Consider the following 20,947-nt stretch of genomic DNA (forward strand, 5'->3'; position numbering starts at 1 on the left):
TATCTATCTATCTATCTATCTATCTATCTATCTATCTCCTATCTATCTATCTATCTATCTATCTATCTATCTATCTATCTATCTATCTATATGTCTCCTATCTATCTTCTATCTATTTATCTCATATCTATCTATCTCCTATCTATCTATCTATCTATCTATCTCATATCTATCTATCTATCTATCTATCTATCTATCTATCTATCTATCTATCTCCTATCTATCTTCTATCTATTTATCTCATATCTATCTATCTATCTTCTATCTATCTATCTTCTATCTATCTATCTATCTATCTATCTATCTATCTATCTATCTATATCTTGTCAGGTTTCCATTTCTTTTTTAAAGGTACTAAGGCTTAGTTTACACTAGTGTCATGGAGTACCTTCTATTTATAACAAAACCATACCAGCAATGCCTGCTAAACCTCTGACTTTAATAAAGGTCCATCAAGGTTTTATTTTGGTTTTAATAGAGCTGCAAACTGAACTATTCCTGCTGTCAAAAATACCAGTAAGGTTGATGGAAACCCCAGACAAAGCTCAAAATGTAAGTGTGAAAATTACTTCAGTTCTTATTCTTGTTACCAAAACTGCATTTGTGTCAAAATAAATCGGACTATCGTAACCTTTATGTATCTGCTGAAAGAATGAAGCTGCAACGTAATGATTGCTTGCTATGGCTAAGAACCTCAACTTTTCTTTTACCTAGTTTTCATACCTGGCCCTTTATTAATATATTAACATTAGAGATGAGCGAACGTGTTCGTCCGAACTTGATATCCGTGCGGATATTAGGGTGTTCGGGATGTTCGTTATTCGTAACGAACACCATGCGGTGTTCGGGTTACTTTCACTTCCTTCCCTGAGACGTTAGCGCGCTTTTCTGGCCAATTGAAAGACAGGGAAGGCATTACAACTTCCCCCTGTGACGTTCAAGCCCTATACCACCCCCCTGCAGTGAGTGGCTGGGGAGATCAGGTGTCCGCCTAATATAAAAGTCGGCCCCTCCCGCGGCTCGCCTCAGATGCCTTGTGAGTTAGATGAGGGACAGTGCTGTTTGTACCGGAGCTGCTGTAGGGAAAGAATTGGTAGTTAGTGTAGGCTTCAAGACCCCCAAAGGTCCTTATTAGGGCCACTGATAGCTGTGTGTTGGCTGCTGTTAGCAGTGGCAATTTTTTTTTCTTCTCAAAATCGGCTCTGCAGAGCGTTGCACCCGGCATTAGGGACAGAAGTGTTGCATAGGCAGGGAGAGTGTTAGGAGTGAGTGTAGCCTTCAAGAACCTCAACGGTCCTTTCTAGGGCCATATTTAACCGTGTGCAGTACTGTGCTGGCTGCTGTTAGCTGTGCTGCATATTTTTTTTCTTCTCAAAATCGCCTCTGCAGAGTATTGCACCCTCCATTGATACTGCAGGGAAAGAATTGTGTAGGCAGGGCCACAACACAGTTATTATTCATTGTATATACGCAGTGCGGCCTTTTGCTTGTAAAACAAGTGAAAAAAATTCTATTTGACCTGCCTCTGTCCGTCCTAAGGGCTGTGGACACATGTCGGCTGCGTGTGCAACGTTTAAAAATCAGACGCACCCAGCTACGTTTTACTCCTGGCTTCGCCATTTGCTTTCCTTAATTTGGAAAAAAAATACCTGCTCTGCCAGGGTTATAATAACTCTGCTACCCTCAAGTTCTGTGCCACATTAGCAGGGCCACAGCACAGTTATTAAACTTCTCATGTTCATTGAATATACGCAGTGCTGCCTTTTGGTGGAAAAAAACTGAAAATAATTCTATTTGTCCTGCCTCTGTCCGTCCTAAGGGCGGTGGACACGTGTCGGCTGCGTGTGCAACGTTTAAAAATCAGACGCACCCAGCTACGGTTTACTGCTGGCTTCGCCATTTGCTTTCCTTAATTGGGAAAAAAAATACCTGCTCTGCCAGAGTTAATAACTCTGCTACCCTCAAGTTCTGTGCCACATTAGCAGGGCCACAGCACAGTTATTAAACTTCTCATGTTCATTGAATATACGCAGTGCTGCCTTTTGGTGGAAAAAAACGGAAAATAATTCTATTTGTCCTGCCTCTGTCCGTCCTAAGGGCGGTGGACACGTGTCGGCTGCGTGTGCAACGTTTAAAAATCAGACGCACCCAGCTACGGTTTACTGCTGGCTTCGCCATTTGCTTTCCTTAATTGGGAAAAAAAATACCTGCTCTGCCAGAGTTAATAACTCTGCTACCCTCAAGTTCTGTGCCACATTAGCAGGGCCACAGCACAGTTATTAAACTTCTCATGTTCATTGAATATACGCAGTGCTGCCTTTTGGTGGAAAAAAACGGAAAATAATTCTATTTGTCCTGCCTCTGTCCGTCCTAAGGGCGGTGGACACGTGTCGGCTGCGTGTGCAACGTTTAAAAATCAGACGCACCCAGCTACGGTTTACTGCTGGCTTCGCCATTTGCTTTCCTTAATTGGGAAAAAAAATACCTGCTCTGCCAGAGTTAATAACTCTGCTACCCTCAAGTTCTGTGCCACATTAGCAGGGCCACAGCACAGTTATTAAACTTCTCATGTTCATTGAATATACGCAGTGCTGCCTTTTGGTGGAAAAAAACTGAAAATAATTCTATTTGTCCTGCCTCTGTCCGTCCTAAGGGCGGTGGACACGTGTCGGCTGCGTGTGCAACGTTTAAAAATCAGACGCACCCAGCTACAGTTTACTGCTGGCTTCGCCATTTGCTTTCCTTAATTGGGAAAAAAAATACCTGCTCTGCCAGAGTTATAATAACTCTGCTACCCTCACGTTCTGTGACACATTAGCAGGGCCACAGCACAGTTATTAAACTTAGATTATTCATTCACTAGAGGCAGTGGGGCCTTTCGTTTTCAAAAAAGGGAAAAAATTATATTTGGCCTGCAGTCTTGCGCCAATTTATTTCCTGCCTGTGAAATCAAATCACTGGTAATACAGCATGCTGAGGGGTAGGGGTAGGCCTAGAGGACGTGGACGCGGCCGAGGACGCGGAGGGCCAAGTCAGGGTGTGGGCACAGGCCGAGCTCCTGATCCAGGTGTGTCGCAGCCGACTGCTGCGCGATTAGGAGAGAGGCACGTTTCTGGCGTCCCCACATTCATCGCCCAATTAATGGGTCCACGCGGGAGACGGTTATTAGAAAATGAGCAGTGTGAGCAGGTCCTGTCCTGGATGGCAGAAAGTGCTTCGAGCAACCTATCGTCAACACGCAGTTCTGCGCCGTCCACTGCTGCAAATCCGAATCCTCTGTCTGCTGCTCCTCCTTCCTCCCAGCCTCCTCACTCCACTACAATGACACCTGCTCAGGAGCGGGAACACTCCCAGGAACTGTTCTCGGGCCCCTGCTTAGATTGGGCAGCAGCGGTTCCTCTCCCACCAGAGGAGTTTATCGTCACTGATGCCCAACCATTCGAAAGTTCCCGGGGTCCGGGGGAAGAGGCTGGGGACTTCCGCCAACTGTCTCAACAACTTTCTGTGGGTGAGGAGGACGATGACGATCAGACACAGTTGTCTTGCAGTGAGGTAGTAGTAAGGGCAGTAAGTCCGAGGGAGCAGCGCACAGAGGATTCGGAGGAAGAGCAGCAGGACGATGAGGTGACTGACCCCACCTGGTGTGCAACGCTTACTCAGGAGGACAGGTCTTCAGAGGGGGAGTCAAGGGCATCAGCAGGGCAGGTTGCAAGAGGCAGTGCGGTGGCCAGGGGTAGAGGCAGGGCCAGACCGAATAATCCACCAACTGTTTCCCAAAGCGCCCCCTCGCGCCATGCCACCCTGCAGAGGCCGAGGTGCTCTAAGGTCTGGCAGTTTTTCACAGAGACGCCTGACGACCGACAAACAGTGGTGTGCAACCTTTGTCGCGCAAAGCTCAGCCGGGGAGCCAACACCAACAGCCTCACCACCACCACCATGCGCAGACATATGATGGCCAAGCACCCCACAAGGTGGTACGAAGGCCGTTCAGCGCCTCCGGTTTGCACCCCTGCCTCTCCCCCTGTGCCCCAACCTGCCACTGAGATGCAACCCCCCTCTCAGGACACAGGCACTACCGCCTCATGGCCTGCACCCACACCCTCATCTCCGCTGTCCTCGGCCCCATCCAGCAGTGTAGTTCAGCGCACCGTCCAGCTGTCGCTTGCGCAACTGTTGGAGCGCAAGCGCAAGTACGCCGCCACGCACCCTCACGCTCAAACGTTAACCGTCCGCATAGCAAAATTCATCAGCCTTGAGATGCTGCCGTATAGAGTTGTGGAAACTGAGTCCTTCAAAAGTATCATGGAGGCGGCGGCAACGCGCTACTCAGTTCCCAGTCGCCACTACTTTTCCCGATGTGCCGTCCCAGCCCTGCACGACCACGTCTCCCGCAACATTGTACGCGCCCTCACCAACGCGGTTACTGCCACGGTCCACTTAACAACGGACACGTGGACAAGCACAGGCGGGCAGGGCCACTACATCTCCCTGACGGCACATTGGGTGAATTTAGTGGAGGCTGGGACAGAGTCAGAGCCTGGGACCGCTCATGTCCTACCCACCCCCCGAATTGCGTGCCCCAGCTCGGTGGTGGTATCTGCGGCGGTGTATGCTTCCTCCACTAAACCACCCTCCTCCTCCTCCTACGCAACCTCTGTCTCGCAATCAAGATGTGTCAGCAGCAGCACGTCGCCAGCAGTCGGTGTCACGCGGCGTGGCAGCACACCGGTGGGCAAGCATCAGCAGGTCATGCTGAAACTACTCAGCTTAGGAGAGAAGAGGCACACGGCCCACGAACTGCTGCAGGGTCTGACAGAGCAGACCGACCGCTGGCTTGCGCCGCTGAGCCTCCAACCGGGCATGGTCGTGTGTGACAACGGCCGTAACCTGGTGGCGGCTCTGCAGCTCGGCAGCCTCACGCACGTGCCATGCCTGGCCCACGTCTTTAATTTGGCGGTTCAGCACTTTCTGAAAAGCTACCCACGCTTGTCAGACCTGCTCGTAAAGGCGCGCCGGCTCTGCGCACATTTCCGCAAGTCCCACACGGACGCTGCCACCCTGCGCACCCTGCAACATCACTTTAAGCTGCCAGTGCACCGACTGCTGTGCGACGTGCCCACACGGTGGAACTCTACGCTCCACATGTTGGCCAGGCTCTATGAACAGCGTAGAGCTATAGTCGAATACCAACTCCAACATGGGCGGCGCAGTGGGAGTCAGCCTCCTCAATTCCTTTCAGAAGAGTGGGCCTGGTTGGCAGACATCTGCCATGTCCTTGGTAATTTTGAGGATTCTACCCAGGTGGTGAGCGGCGATGCTACAATCATTAGCGTCACCATTCCTCTGCTATGCATCTTGAGAAATTCCCTGCAAACCATAAAGGCAGCTGCTTTGCGCTTGGAAACGGGGGCGGTGGAAGACAGTATGCCGCTGGATAGTCAGGGCACCCTCCTGTCTATTTCTCAGCGCGTACAGGAGGAGGAGGAGGAGCATGAGTATGAGGGTTAAAATTCTAAATACAGCACCAATCTGGCCCACCCCACTTGCCCCGTTGCCGGCCGTAAGAAGAGACACCACACACAGGAGTCTGGTCTAGCTCCTCACACGGGAGAAAAAACTGCGCACTTTATTACAGATTACATGAGATCTTATACCCTCTGCCCTCTCACCACTAGGGGGTGATGGGCTCATAACCATATATGGGCAGTCCGGATTTGCGGACTGAGACAGTGAAAATTATGTACATGGTTGAACATCTTGATATGGGCTTCTGGGAAAACAGCCAAGTACATGCGTCCTTGCGTCTGGTTCGGTATCTTCTCTGAATTTCTAGAACATCTTCTTGCAAAGCCTTGGGATATCTGATGTAAGGCGACATTTAAGTTTTTTTCATTTGGAATTGAATAAAACTTGCATACAGGTATAAAACATAAAAAACACATATGGCAATATATATATATACCCTCACATGAGGAGGATGAGGAGGAGGGGGAAGAGACAGCTTGGCCCGCTGCTGACGGTACACCGGCTGATTGCCTGTCATCCTTTCAGCGTGTATGGCCTGAGGAGGAGGAGGAGGAGGATCCTGAAAGTGATCTTCCTAGTGAAGACAGCCATGTGTTGCGTACTGGTACCCTGGCACACATGGCTGACTTCATGTTAGGATGCCTTTCTCGTGACCCTCGCGTTGCACGCATTCTGGCCACAACTGATTACTGGGTGTACACACTGCTCGACCCACGCTATAAGGAGAACCTGCCCACTCTCATTCCCGAAGAGCAAAGGGGTTCGAGAGTGTTGCTATACCACAGGACCCTTGCGGACAAGCTGATGGTAAAATTCCCAGCTGACAGCGCTAGTGGCAGAAGGCGCAGTACCGAGGGCAAGGTAGCAGGGGAGGTGCGGAGATCGAGCAGCATGTACATCCCAGGCAGTGCAACAGTCTTTAAGGGCCTGGCCAGCTTTATGGCTCCCCAGCAAGACTGTGTCACCGCTCCCCAGTCAAGGCTGAGTCGGCGGGAGCACTGTAAAAGGATGGTGAGGGAGTACGTAGCCGATCGCACGACCATCCTCGGTGACGCCTCTGCGCCCTACAACTACTGGGTGTCGAAGCTGGACACGTGGCCTGAACTAGCGCTGTATGCCCTGGAGGTGCTTGCTTGTCCTGCGGCTAGCGTCTTGTCGGAGAGGGTGTTTAGTGCGGCTGGGGGAATCATCACAGATAAGCGTAGCCGCTTGTCAACCGACAGTGCCGACAGGCTAACACTCATCAAGATGAACAAAGGCTGGATTTCCACAGACTTCTGTTCTCCACCAGCGGACAGCAGCGATACGTAAGCAATACGTAGGCTGCACCCGCGGATGGAAGCTACGTTCTCTCTCACCATCCAAAACGGGGACATTTCTGCTTCATCAATCTGTGTCTAATATTCCTCCTCCTCCTCCTGCTCCTCCTCCTGAAACCTCACGTAATCACGCTGAACGGGCAATTTTTCTTAGGGCCACAAGGCTCCCTCAAATAATTTTTCTGAACAATTTTTATAAGTTTCAATGCGCTTAAAAGCGTTGGAACTTTAACTTGAACCAATTTTTCGTTACACTGGGCTGCCTCCAGGCCTAGTTACCACTTAAGCCACATTAACCAAAGCGATTCACCTACCATCTTGGTTGGGCATGGCCAATTTTTACTGAGGTACATTAGTACTGTTGGTACACCAATTTTTTGGGGCCCTCACCTACAGTGTAATCATAGCAATTTGTATGTTCTTCGCCTGCACTCATGGTACAGAAAGGTGTGTGGGGTTGGCCTACACTTTAGCTACATAAATGTAACTTGGGCCTTGGCTATACTAAGGCTACTGAAATGGAACTAAGACTGCGCTCCCACTATACTGCTGCTTCAGAATTGTTACTGGGGCCTGTCTTGAGTGCTACTATTGCTGACATGGAACGAAGACTGCGCTCCCGCTATACTGCTGCTTCGGAATTGTTACTGGGGCCTGTCTTGAGTGCTACTATTGCTGACATGGAACGAAGACTGCGCTCCCGCTATACTGCTGCTTCCGAATTGTTACTGGGGCCTGTCTTGAGTGCTACTATTGCTGACATGGAACGAAGACTGCGCTCCTCCTATAATGCTGCTACTGATATGTTAGTGGGGCCTGTCCTAATGCTATGGCTGAAATGTTACGAATTCTGGGCTCTGCCTATACCGCTGCTAATGGTATGTCTCTGGGGTGTGGAAACAGAGGCTTCCCAAAGACATGATGGCGGCGAGGCCATTTCCCACCAACGCGGTTACTGTTAAGGTGCATATAACCCTGGACACGTGGAGAGGACACGTAGTGCCTCAAAAACATCCCCCTCCTCCTCCAACAGGGAAAACATTCTTGGCAAATGCCTTTGCATTGGTTCGTCTGGTGGCAGTCCAAGAATTTCACCTTTACCGACACAACAAGAGAGCCCCCACACCATCCCCCCGCCACGGCCCACTTAATCCTGGCCGCATTCCGAAAACCAACAAAATACAACCGTGCTACTAGGTCCGCAGTCACCACCACATTACCACCAACGCGGTTACTGTTAAGGTGCATAAAACCACGGACACGTGGAGAGGACACGTAGTGCCTCAAAAACATCCCCCTCCTCCTCCAACAGGGAAAACATTCTTGGCAAATGCCTTTGCATTGGTTCGTCTGGTGGCAGTCCAAGAATTTCACCTTTACCGACACAACAAGAGAGCCCCCACACCATCCCCCCGCCACGGCCCACTTAATCCTGGCCGCATTCCGAAAACCAACAAAATACAACCGTGCTACTAGGTCCGCAGTCACCACCACATTACCACCAACGCGGTTACTGTTAAGGTGCATAAAACCACGGACACGTGGAGAGGACACGTAGTGCCTCAAAAACATCCCCCTCCTCCTCCAACAGGGAAAACATTCTTGGCAAATGCCTTTGCATTGGTTCGTCTGGTGGCAGTCCAAGAATTTCACCTTTACCGACACAACAAGAGAGCCCCCACACCATCCCCCCGCCACGGCCCACTTAATCCTGGCTGCATTCCGAAAACCAACAAAATACAACCGTGCTACTAGGTCCGCAGTCACCACCACATTACCACCAACGCGGTTACTGTTAAGGTACATATTACCAGTCTGACTGGGGCATGCAGACACCTTGACAGAATGAATAGTGTGTGGCACATAGGTTCCCCATTGCTATGCCCACGTGTGCAGCTCCTGATGGTGGTGGCACAGGATTATATTTCTCATTGCTTCTGTACAGCATTGTGGGCTATCGCCCCGCCCCTTTTAAAGAGGGTCGCTGCCTAGCCGTGCCAACCCTCTGCAGTGTGTGCCTGCGGTTCCTCCTCATGGCAGACGCACTTCTAAATAGACATGAGGGTGGTGTGGCATGAGGGCAGCTGAAGGCTGCGCAGGGACACTTTGGTGTGCGCTGTGGGGGGGAGGGGGGGCGGTTGGTCAGCATGTAACCCAGGAGAAGTGGCAGCGGAGTGTCATCCAGGCAGTGATTGTGCTTTGTTGTAGCTAGTGTGGTGCTTAGCAAAGGTATGCCATGCTAATGAGGGCTTTTCAGAAGTAAAAGTTGTTGGGAGGGGGGGGGGCCCACTCTTGCCGGTATTGTGGCTTAATAGTGGGACCTGTGAACTTGAGATGCAGCCCAACATGTAGCCCCTCGCCTGCCCTATCCGTTTCTGTGTCATTCCCATCACTTTCTTGAATTGCCCAGATTTTCACACATGAAAACCTTAGCGAGCATCGGCGAAATACAAAAATGTTCTGGTCGCCCATTGACTTCAATGGGGTTCGTTATTCGAAACGAACCCTCGAACATCGCGGGAAGTTCGTTTCGAATAACGAACACCTGAACATTTTGGTGTTCGCTCATCTCTAATTAACATGCAGTATATATATCTAAATACAGTTCTTTGGTCCACCACAGGCATGAGGATTGGGGTTCAATTAATATCTCGGCTTGCTCTATAGCTACCCCTCTACATCTATACTACATATACATCTATACTACAGTGATGTTAATTAAAAAAGAAGGCATTAAACCTAGAATGCAAAAAAACATATGGGAACAATACCGTAAGCATAAACTACAGCTCTGGGGGGAATATTGATTATTCTGAAGGAACGTTTTCTTGGTTGATCTTGCGCATTTCACAGTGTTTTATGATAATTTGACTTGAAACCTTTTGAATATGTTGTGAATTGCATGCTGCTTCATGCATTTATCAAAAAGTTGAAAAGGTTGGCTTAAAAAGAAGACATATTCAGCTTCAATGTTTGCACAAGTATATCTACTTAGCATATTCCAAAGTCTTTGGAAATGTCCCAGAAAATCCACATGCATCTTGCTTTGTCTGCTCATGTGCCCAATCTGTTGGGAGAAATGTAAAAATGTGGTATTCTAAATGAAGATATCACACAGCACTCAATTTCTTTGAAAATGTAATTAAAGACAGTAAATACAACCATATACGACTACATTAGGTCTTCTCAGTTCTGGCTAATAGTCATTTATCATGTAGCCCTTTCTAAAGGTTCTGTCTTAGGCTTTAGTCACACGGGCGTTTTTTCACGCGATTTGCGGATCGCATGATGGATGCGCATCCGCAAATCGCGTGACCGCTGCACGCAAGTCGCCCGCAAATCGCCCGAAAATCTGCTCCTAGCCGCGTTTCATTAGAAACGGGCCGGAGCTGTCCAGCGCATTGCATTCAATGGAGACGGCAATAGAGTCCCGAGCCCGGGATGAATTGTCGGGAAGGGCTTAAATATATAAGCCCTTCCCTGCAATTCATCCTAAAATGTGTAAAAATAAAAAAAATATATATACTCACCTTCTCCCGGCAGCCGGAGCTCCGCGCGACCGTCCTGCAGTGGGTGTGAAGGGGGTGTGAGTCAGACCTGCCCCCTGATTGGCTCAGCGCTGAGCCAATCAGAGGCATGTCTCACTCACACCCATTCATGAATTCATGAATGGATGTGAGTCAGACCTGCCCCTGCGATCTGTGATTTCTGTTCTATAATTTATCGGACGAGCGCATAAAAAGCGCTCATGTGTCCGATACCATTGCAAAGCAATGGTTTTATAAAATCGCCGGACGCATGCGCATGCGCAAATCGCGGCTAAAAACGCCCGTCTGACTAAGGCCTCAAGAAGACATCACATACTATAGGTCAAGAATATTTGGCAGGACACAAATGGAGCCAATGCAATAAGCTGTGGATATATCAGCTTTTCCCAATAAAGTCTGGGGGACATTTTTTTTATTACTGAAACGGCATAATTTCTCTTTGTTCTCTCTTTTCCTGTATCTTCATATCAGCCAGTGATATGTAGAAACTGTAGCAGACAAACGGTGCAAAAACTTTCATCAAACCTATAGCAAAAATGATTTACATGCTATTTGATATCTTCTTTTTAATATTATAATAATATAGCCTTTCAAAAAGGTTTAAACTGTTCCGCAAATGTATGCTGGAATATGCAGCTTAAGGTCTTAGTCAGACGGGCGTTTTTTCGCGCGATTTGCGGATCGCATGACGGATGCGCATCCGCAAATCGCGTGACCGGTGCGCGCAAGTCGCCCGCAAATCGCCCGAAAATCTGCTCCTAGCCGCGTTCAATGGAGACGGCAATAGAGCCGCCTCCATTTAAAGCAATGCGCTGCGGGCGAGCCCGGGATGAATTGTCGGTAAGGGCTTAAATATATAAGCCCTTCCCTGCAATTCATCCTAAAATGTGTTAAAATAAAAAAAAATTGTATACTCACCTTCTCCCGGCAGCCGGAGCTCCGCGCGGCCGTCCTGCAGTGGGTGTGAAGGGGGTGTGAGTCAGACCTGCCCCCTGATTGGCTCAGTGCTGAGCCAATCAGAGGCATGCCTCACTCACACCCATTCATGAATTCATGAATGGATGTGAGTCAGACCTGCCCCTCATTGGCTCAGCGCTGAGAGGCAGCAGTCACTCACCCATTCATGAATTCATGAATGGGCGTGTGAGTGTTTTCAGCCTCTGATTGGTCAGGGCTGTGACCAATCAGAGGCAGATCATTCAGCAGGCGGGGATTTTAAAGCCCCGCCGGCTGAATAGTGCCGAGAAGCAGCTCAGGAGAACTGACAGCGGCCGCGGCTGGACTCCGGCTGCAGCGGAAAGGTGAGTATACAATTTTTTTTAATTTTAACACATTTTAGGATGAATTGCAGGGAAGGGCTTATATATTTAACCCCTTCCCGACAATTCACCCCGCGCATGCCGGCAGCCCATTGCTTTCAATGGAGCGGCTGTATTGCCGCTCCATTGAATTCAATGGGCAAACATCGTTCTTCTCTGCCACAGCTGTTACAGCTGTGGCAGAGAAGAATGATTTGTCTTCTATATGTTCTCAATGGGGTCGGCGCTGCTGCCGCCGGCCCCATTGAGCGCATATACAGAAGAGAACAGGAATCGCAGATCGCAGATAGGTGCGATCTGCGATTTTTTGTTCTATAATTTATCGGACGAGCGCATAAAAAGCGCTCATGTGTCCGATACCATTGCAAAGCAATGGTTTTATAAAATCGCCGGACGCATGCGCATGCGCAAATCGCGGCTAAAAACGCCCGTCTGACTAAGGCCTAAATATGCGTGCCTGTGCCACTGACTACTACGTATCAAGTTTTAGTTCAAATATTACCTGTAGGAGCAATGGAAAATGTTCTTTTGTACTTGATATAAATTGTATGTATTATAGATTTTGAAGTGTAATTATAATTGTAATTAGAGATTGCAAAAGCTGGAGTTATCATTATGCAATTTAGGTCAGTAGCATTAGCTGAGATTTGACCCTTAGGCCCAATGTCCATGGGGCAGATTTTAATGATAAAATCCGCACGTGTCTCCCATGCGGGAGATCCGCAGTTCTAGAAGCCCATCGGGAGGCATTAGCATCTGCAAGGCAATTTAATGCATGTGGAAGAAATCGCAGCATACTCCATTTTTCTGCGGATCCCACAGGGACAACTTCTGTTGAAGTCAATGGAAGCCGTCATATCCGCGGCACACCCGCAGCTGTCAATGTGGCTGCGCCGTGGATCCACAAGCGAACAGGAGATTAGAAAAAAAAAGCATGTCACATGCGCCAGGCATGCCGCTAGTGTGCCGAGCGCATCCGCCGGGCAGAAGAAAGAAGATCCAGCCGCGACGAAGGAGAGCCCTGCAGTGTCCGGACAGGTGATTGAATGTCATTTCTGGCCTCATGGCTGCGGGCATGGCTGGAAACTGCTGCAGGATTCCACACATGGAAACCGTGCATGCCCGTGGGCATGAGGCCTAACAGTCACAAAGCACATGTCATAGTAATTTTTCATTTTTGTGATCTATTTTCATCCCTGTCTTCCAAAAGCTATAACTTTTTTGCTTCTCGATCAACATAGCTATGTTAGGACTTTTTTTGTCAGACAAATGTTTATTTTTAACCCATATTATTGTTTTTTCATTTTTATATTTTCATTCCTACTTTCAAAAAAGTCCATCAGCGTATCTCTCTGATAGTTAGGTTTTTGTGGCATGAGTTGTATTTTTTTATTGGTACTACTTAATGTACCGTATAATGCACTGAACAACTTTGTGAGGGCTCATTTTTTGTGGGTCCCCCTGTGGTGTCTGTTGGTATCATTTTGGAGTACATGCAGCTTTTTATCTTCTTATTACATTTTTTTCTTGGAGACTTTTTTTTTCTAATAACATTCATTGTGCAGGATAAGTAAATATAATCTTGATTGATTGAACTTTTATGGATGTGGCGATGCCAAATGTTTTTTGGGGGGGGTTGTTATAATTTTTTATTATAAATAAGGGAAAGGTTTTTTAAAAAATGTTAATATCTTGTTTTAGTCCCCTAAGTGGATTTGAACTTGCGATTGTTCAGTCACGTATACCACATGTTGTAATACTTCAGTATTGCTCTATATGGAATTTCAGCAAGCAGACATGTCTTAGTAGACAGAAGTACATGGCTGTCCTAAGGGGCTTCAGAAGGCCCCCAGCTACTATGATAACCAGATGGCAACTCACAATCTCAGGCCATTTTGGATATCTGATCACGGTTTCGACCATTTAGATTCTTCTGTCAGAATTTATAGCTGCTTTTAAGGAATAACAGCCTTGGTCAAAGACGGATGGCCTGTTAACACTGCGCACATACTCTTTTGTCAGGACCTGTTTTTTGGCAGATGTGCAGTTTATATAGGTACCATTATGGTGTATATACATCTTTTTGATCATTTTTTATTCATTTTTTTGAGTTCCAAGGAATTCCCATACCATTGAGATTGATGTGTTTTGGTGCCTTCAAAGAGTCTAGTTACCATTGCTGTCATTGGCGACTCAGTGCCTGACCTCACACTGAGGTATTGCAACAAGGACTTTGCAGGGACGCTTGTGAGCTGTTCACTTAATGGACTGGTACTGATGCCAGTCTATGAACGCAGACTTCAGAATTTTGCAATAGCATTATTAAGAGACTGTTCATTGCTTCCTGTCTTGTTATTACTTTTTATAAACATTTGCAGCAAAATGGCTAGCCTGCCTTCGTTGCATGTTACAAGCCCCTGTGACAGGGCCTACATTGCAAAGCATGGCCCACTTTTCAAGGTCTAGGTTGTAATGCTCAAACCCACTTCTTGGGAGGAAAGGAGCCTCTGTCTAGCTCTGACAGTACCTGCTAGCATCCAGGACGAGCCACAAGCTGAAGGTAAGCCTCTATACCCAAACCTAATGGGTATAGCATTTTGGATTTTTTTATGTTAGCATATTAAGCTATGCCACAGGCAAGGTTCAGTAGACTAAAATCCATTGCAGGCTTGAGACCCTTCATTAGGCACCAGGCTACAATGGCAACCCATCAGACCCTGCAATCTTATCTTGAGGGTTGGGGGATTGGATGGTGCTCCCCTATGCTAACTACTTAGATGCCACGGTCAGGATTAATAATGGTATCTAAGTAGTTAAATGACCCCAATCAGAGCTAGCTCTGATCGTAGCCAGCTTGCGGCTGTATGAAACAGCTAACAGCCACTGGTTATGAAGTGGGCTCGACTCCTGAGCCCACTTCTTAACCACCCCAGTAAATGATGGAGTGATTAATATACTTCTAGCATAGGCAGATAATATGGCCCTCAAAGCATAAAAATAATAAAGTTATCACTTGCTTAATTTATTAAAGAAATGCTGTCTAAAGTACATGCCTTTGAATTCTCAACATTTTACTTCTACAGGAAGCTAGGCTCTAGACTTTGTGTATGTCTCTACATAGCAGAAAATGACAGTCACACTTCCACGAAATTCTTTGTGAGTAATACAAAGTGTTGCCAGATCTTATCTGAAATAGGAACATACCATTTACAGTGTCTGCTACATTTATTGCTAGAGCAAGAACTGCCCTATTACACTACAATAAGAAGCATCCAACTGAAATTCCCTTGAGAATTATTACTGAGAGTGAAATTTCTGCTTTATAGGTAGTATGGCCAGATGTAATATATCATACTTTTTTATATACAGACTTTACAGTATATGGTGCTGCTATTACCAATACTACAATTTGGGTAGACTTATCAATAGTATATTAAAATGCATAATTTTCTGACGTTCCTATTAGGCTATATTCACATTTGTATCTTTAGATTTCTCTTAGAGACTCTGATATTTTTGATAACATGAACAGTGCAGTTTGCAACACCATCAAAAATAATGGGACTTTAACCCCATAGTGACCAGACCATTGCCTTTTTACGTCCTGGCCTTCTGGGCTTAATTCCTAGAGGACATAAAAACATGCCTCCTCTGGGAATGACAGCCCTGCAGGCTCAGGACGTGATAGCTCCATGCTGCCAGTTACCGGAGGTAGCCTACAGCATAGAGCTGTCATCCAGGGCTGCTGGACCCCACCCCTGGTCACACGATGCTGGTATCCACCGGATACCAGCGATCGCGTTAAAGTTAATGAAAAGTTGAAAAAAGTTAAGATTTCAGCCCCTCTTACGAATCGGATCCCTAAGGGGAGCTGAGAATACACCCCCCCCCGTCCTCCGCGCCGTCCGGCATCTTCTTCGTTCTCCCCGGTCCTGCCTCCGGCACCTGTACATGCGTGCTAGATGCATTACTTCACGTGCATACGCAGAGAGCCAAGCAGGCCTGGTAAATTTAAAAACTCCCTGCTCCTGGCTAGTATGAGTAGCCGAGAGCAGGGAGCTTTCAACGGGAGCCGCTGTATGCAGTTCCCAGTCACATGATCGCTACTATCCAATAAATAATAGCGATCATGTAGAAGTTACAAAAAAGTTGAAAAAGTGTAAAAAAAAAAGAGAAAAAGTTTGTTTCATCTCCCCTCATGGATCATATCCATGAGGGGAGATGAAATTAGGTACCTAAAGCCCAGAGATTTTTTCGCAGACATTGCCCAGCTTCTCTGCACAGGCGCAAAAGCCGCGGATTGGCGTGGTAATTTAAAATCTCCCCGCACCTGGCTACTAAATGTAGCCAAGAGCCTGGAGATTTCATGGGGTGCCATAGTACGCGTTTCCCAGTCACGTGATCGCCGTTATCCAATGGATAATGGCGATCACGTAAAACTAAAAAAAAAAGCTCAGCTTCCACCTCCCGTCAGGAATCCGATCCGTGAGGGGAGGTGAAATTACTTAACCAAGGCCACTGGCTATGTCCCTTGATGGGATCCTTATCCGCGGACCTTTCCCCAGTTTTGGCGCATGCGCCCATCGCCAAAATGGCAGGCGCAAGCGCAGAAGCTGGTGAGGGCAAGAGGAAATTTTAAATCTCCTTGCTCCTGGCTACTAAAGGTAGCCAAAAGCTTGGAAATGTCACGGGGGGCCGCGATGAGCGGTCTTTGGTCACGTGATCGCCATTATTCAATGGATAATGGCGATCACGTAAAAGTTAAAAGACAGTTAAAGTTTGGCGCTCCGTTCAGTTTCGGCCCCGTTGTGCATCCAGACCGAAGATTAGGGCCACAATGGGTATGTTTCTGAACACGGGACAAATGGGGGTATACATTTTGGGATGAAAGTCTTTATTCCTATGTATGCTGTACAAAAAAACTATTTTTAAAATAATTGCCAAAAAAACAAAAATCGTAATTTTTTTCCTTCTGCTTTGATTCATTTAAAAACGGTGGAGTCAAAATACGCAGTACACCCCTAGATGAATGCGTTATAGGGGTGTTTTTTTTTAATGGGGTAATTGTGGGGGTTCTCTATCGTTTTGACCGCTCAAGGGCTCTACAAGTGGGCACTGGGGCCTAAATCACCTTCAAGCAAAATGTCTGTTCTGAAAAGCACCCACTGCTCCTTTCGGTTAGGACTCTGTTGTGCATACGGACAGAAGATTAGGGCCACAATGGGTATGTTTCTGAACATGGGACAAACGGGGGTATCCATTTTTGGGTGAAAGCCTTCATTCATATGTGTGCTGTACAAAAAAAGCTGTTTTTAAAATCACATAATTGATTAAAAAAAACAAATATCGTAATTTTTTAATTCTGCTTTGATTCATTCAAAAACTGTTGGGTCAAAATATGCAGTACACCCATAAATTAATGCGCTAAGAGGTTTAGTTTCCAAAATTAGGTCATTTGTGGGGGTCCTCTGCGGTTTGGCCGCTCAAGGGGTCTACAAGTGGGCAATGGGGCCTAAAACGCCTTCAAGCAAAATGTCTGATCTGAAAGTCACCGGCTGCTCCTTTCGGTTTTGGCCCCGTTGTGAATACGGACAGAAAATTAGAGCCATAATGGGTATGATTCTGAACACAGGACAAATGGGGATATGCATTTTGAGGTGTAAATCCTCATTTTCATGTGCACTATAGAAAAAAATCCTTTGTTTAAAATTACAAATTTGCAAAAATATGAAATTTTATTTTTTCTCGTCTAAATTGCATTAATTCCTGAAAAGAAACTATGGAGTCAAAATACTCCTGAACCCCCTGAGTGAATACACTAAGGGGTGTAGTTATTAAAATGGGGTCATTTGTTGGGGTATCTATAATTCTGACACCTATGAGCCTTTGCAATCTTGGCTTGGTGCCGGAAAATAAAGTGTTCCTCAAAATGTTGAGAATTAATGTTAAATTTGTACAGCTCCTAAATGGTTAAAAAAACGAAAGTTTTTCCAATGTGTGTCCAGAATAAAGTAAACAGACGGAAATATTGATATTTGAGATACTGCAGTTGGAAATGTGAAAAAATGATGATTTTTTTCAAAATGTTCCCAATTTTAGCGCTTTTAATAAATATATACAAATTCTATCGGTCTATTTTTTCTGCCTAAATGAAGTACAATATGTGGTGAAAAAACAATGTCAGAATCACTTGGATATGCAAAACCTTTACAAAGTTATTCTATGTTAAAGTGACACATGTCAGATTTTCAAAATTTGGCCTGGTCATTAAGGCACAAACAGGCTTGGTCACTAAGGGGTTAACAGAAACCTGACAGACTCAAGGATTTTGAAAAACATTAGTTAACTTTAGACAAGGGCAGTGGAGCTTGTGATAAGATAAGAGAAAAATTATACAACTTATGAATGTTTTTGCCGAGTACTGGAAATCCAAAGCACAATAAATTTACATCTGAAAAAGCAAAAAAATAAATAAATTGTTTCCAATTTGCCCAGTCAAAGCAGTCAAAACATGAAGCTGAACAGACGCGTTCACTTTAATCTTTCCTTCTTAATCCTCGTTTGCGCCTTAATGACCAAATAATTTTTCATTGTCACATTCCAAGAATCATATGTTTTTAATTATGAACGTATCAATACCACATGTGTGATTTATTTACTTTTTTACATAGTACAAGAGGCAAGTTGGGGTTTGGACATTTTTATTTTTTTTAATTATTTTTTTACAATTTTTTTTAATAGTATTTTAACTTTCTTTTTTCCACTACAATATTTTATCATTGTTCTAATTCACTACTATACTTCAGAGGCTGAGCCTAAAAAGCTATCGTAGCTGGCAGACCCAGAGGATACATTAAAGCCTCTCGGTGTCATAGCAACCTATAGGGACCCAGTGATCACATCACGTGGGTCCGATGGGAGCCCTTTCCCTTTGTCAGAATTTTAAATGCCACAAACACACTGAGTGTGGCATGTAAAGGGTTAAGCTGTGGGGTTCGAAGGTTTTGTCAGTCCCCGTTATTAGAGCAGATGCCAGGCTGTTATCCAAAAGCTGAGCACCCACTCTCTCTGGCATGGCAGACTCGCACCAGGCTTCTGATGCAGCTGTTGCCAAAAGACGTTGTTGCAGAATATAGCCCCTTAACTGCCACCGTCAAAAGACGTATGGGCGGTCATTAAGGGGTTAAATTCAGCTGAGGACTCCAATTTCTCATGAAACTAATTCAATACAATAATATGCAAAACCTTTGACAGGCTGCAATTCACGTTACAACTACTGACTGTGCATACAAAAAATCATGTAGGATTGACATCTGGTGACAGAGTATCTGTTGCGATCATGTGGGCAACCTAGGCACGGAGCCCACACGATTGCGACCAAAGGGAGGACTAGGTATGCACACGGGTTTCTGGCAAACTGACCCTGTGCTACATGGAAGGATGGCAAGGCCCTACCTAAGCGAGGACATTGCCCCAATAAGGACAGCCCAGTGGTCTTCGGATCTGGGCCCTAGCTGATCCTAGGAGTCACGCACCAGAACAGGATGCATTCACATGCCACATGACAGGGACTGAACAACACGGCACACAGAGCCAGAAAACACAGCATACAGAAGCCACAATGCAAACAAGATGATAAGCTGAATATAAATGTCAGGTATTAGTTGACATTTTGTACAAAACATGAAAGCTAGCAGGCCACTTCATGGCTCCTGGTCATACTGCTAGTCCCTACACTAACCAGGAGTCCAGCAGAACCGGACAGAGTTCACACAGCACGCTGCAACAGGACAGAGATAGCAGGTCACACAGCAAGCTGACACAAAACTGACAGAATGTAAACGAACAAACGGACATGAACCGCAAGGCACAGATCACACAGCAAACCTCAACAGACAAGGATTCATGACCGCTCACCTTGAACACCAGACAGAGACTGACCAGGAGCTGGGTTTATATGTGAGCACAGGCCTAGGTGATTGGCTAGCAGGAAGTACCACACCCAGCCAGCTCAATCAATTGACCCTGTGAGGTCTGTGCTTTTTTTTTACCCATATCTGACATCACGCATCTCAGCTATACATCTCAGGCTATTTTGAGCCAATAGAATAGTGGTGAGGAAGAACATATCAGTAATATGGTCATTATAACAAAGCAATAATCAAACCATGCAGTAATAACACACACATGATCGCCCATATTGGAGCCTAGAGACTTCCAGCTGCCAGTAGGAACTGGACTTGGGTTCCACTTGAAGACTCCAGAATTAGTGAGTAAGTATTCAGAGCGTATAAAGTTTATAATATTGGAAATTCACTGTTTAAGATTAGGCTTCAATGTGACTTTACACCTTAAGGACCAGGCTGTTTTGTACTTTAAGGACCAGACACCTTTTAGGGATTTTACCCGTGTGGTAATTCTACTGCCCCAATTTTTTTCCTGCAGCTATCAAAAAGCTAAAAAAATGATTTTTTTAAACATTTACAGTTGTTTAAAAAAAAAAAAAGTATATTTATGCTAAAATAAAGTATGGAAACAGGTTCCTCATTTAGTTTCGGACATTTTGATATATCATATGTATGGTTTTGGATTACAGGGCGCTTATAGCGACGATTTTAGTTGGCGTCGGCTTTGAGTAATTTTCTTTCTTATGTATATATTTTAATTTCATTCTGTGATTTTTTTTTTACTTAGTTGTGTAACTATTTTTTTTATCATCCATGTCCCCTATGATGTCATATAAGACCTCTGGGGGACATTCACACAGTCTTTTTTTTTTATTACACACTTTTCCACTGTAGATGGGGCATCTATAGGAGCCCCAGTTACAGGGGAAACTATTCCCCAGTAGTGACAAGAGTCACTGGCAGAGCTGATCAGGATCTAGTAGGACTCTGCAGCTCTGCTGTAACAGGGGTACCCAACGGTCACTTGATTGCTGGGTTGCATAGTGGAAGGAACACTTTCACTTTTTAGTAAATAGTGCTCATTGAGCACTATGTACCCGGGAAAGGAAAAGGAGAAGGCAGAAATGGTTAAAAACACTTCTCTCTTCTCCTCCAGGTTCTCAGCTGTGACTAACACCTGACAACCCAACCTGCTCCTGCTTGATTGCAGCAGCAAAGACTTTAATCCCACGCCTACTATCGGCCGGAATTAAAGCCCAGGATCAAGCGCCGTATATTTACAGCTCTTGGTCCTTAAGGATTTAAGGCTCATTCGCACTAGCGCATTG

The sequence above is a fragment of the Eleutherodactylus coqui genome, chromosome 1 (assembly GCF_035609145.1).
Source record: "Eleutherodactylus coqui strain aEleCoq1 chromosome 1, aEleCoq1.hap1, whole genome shotgun sequence".
Lineage (NCBI taxonomy): Eukaryota > Metazoa > Chordata > Amphibia > Anura > Eleutherodactylidae > Eleutherodactylus > Eleutherodactylus coqui.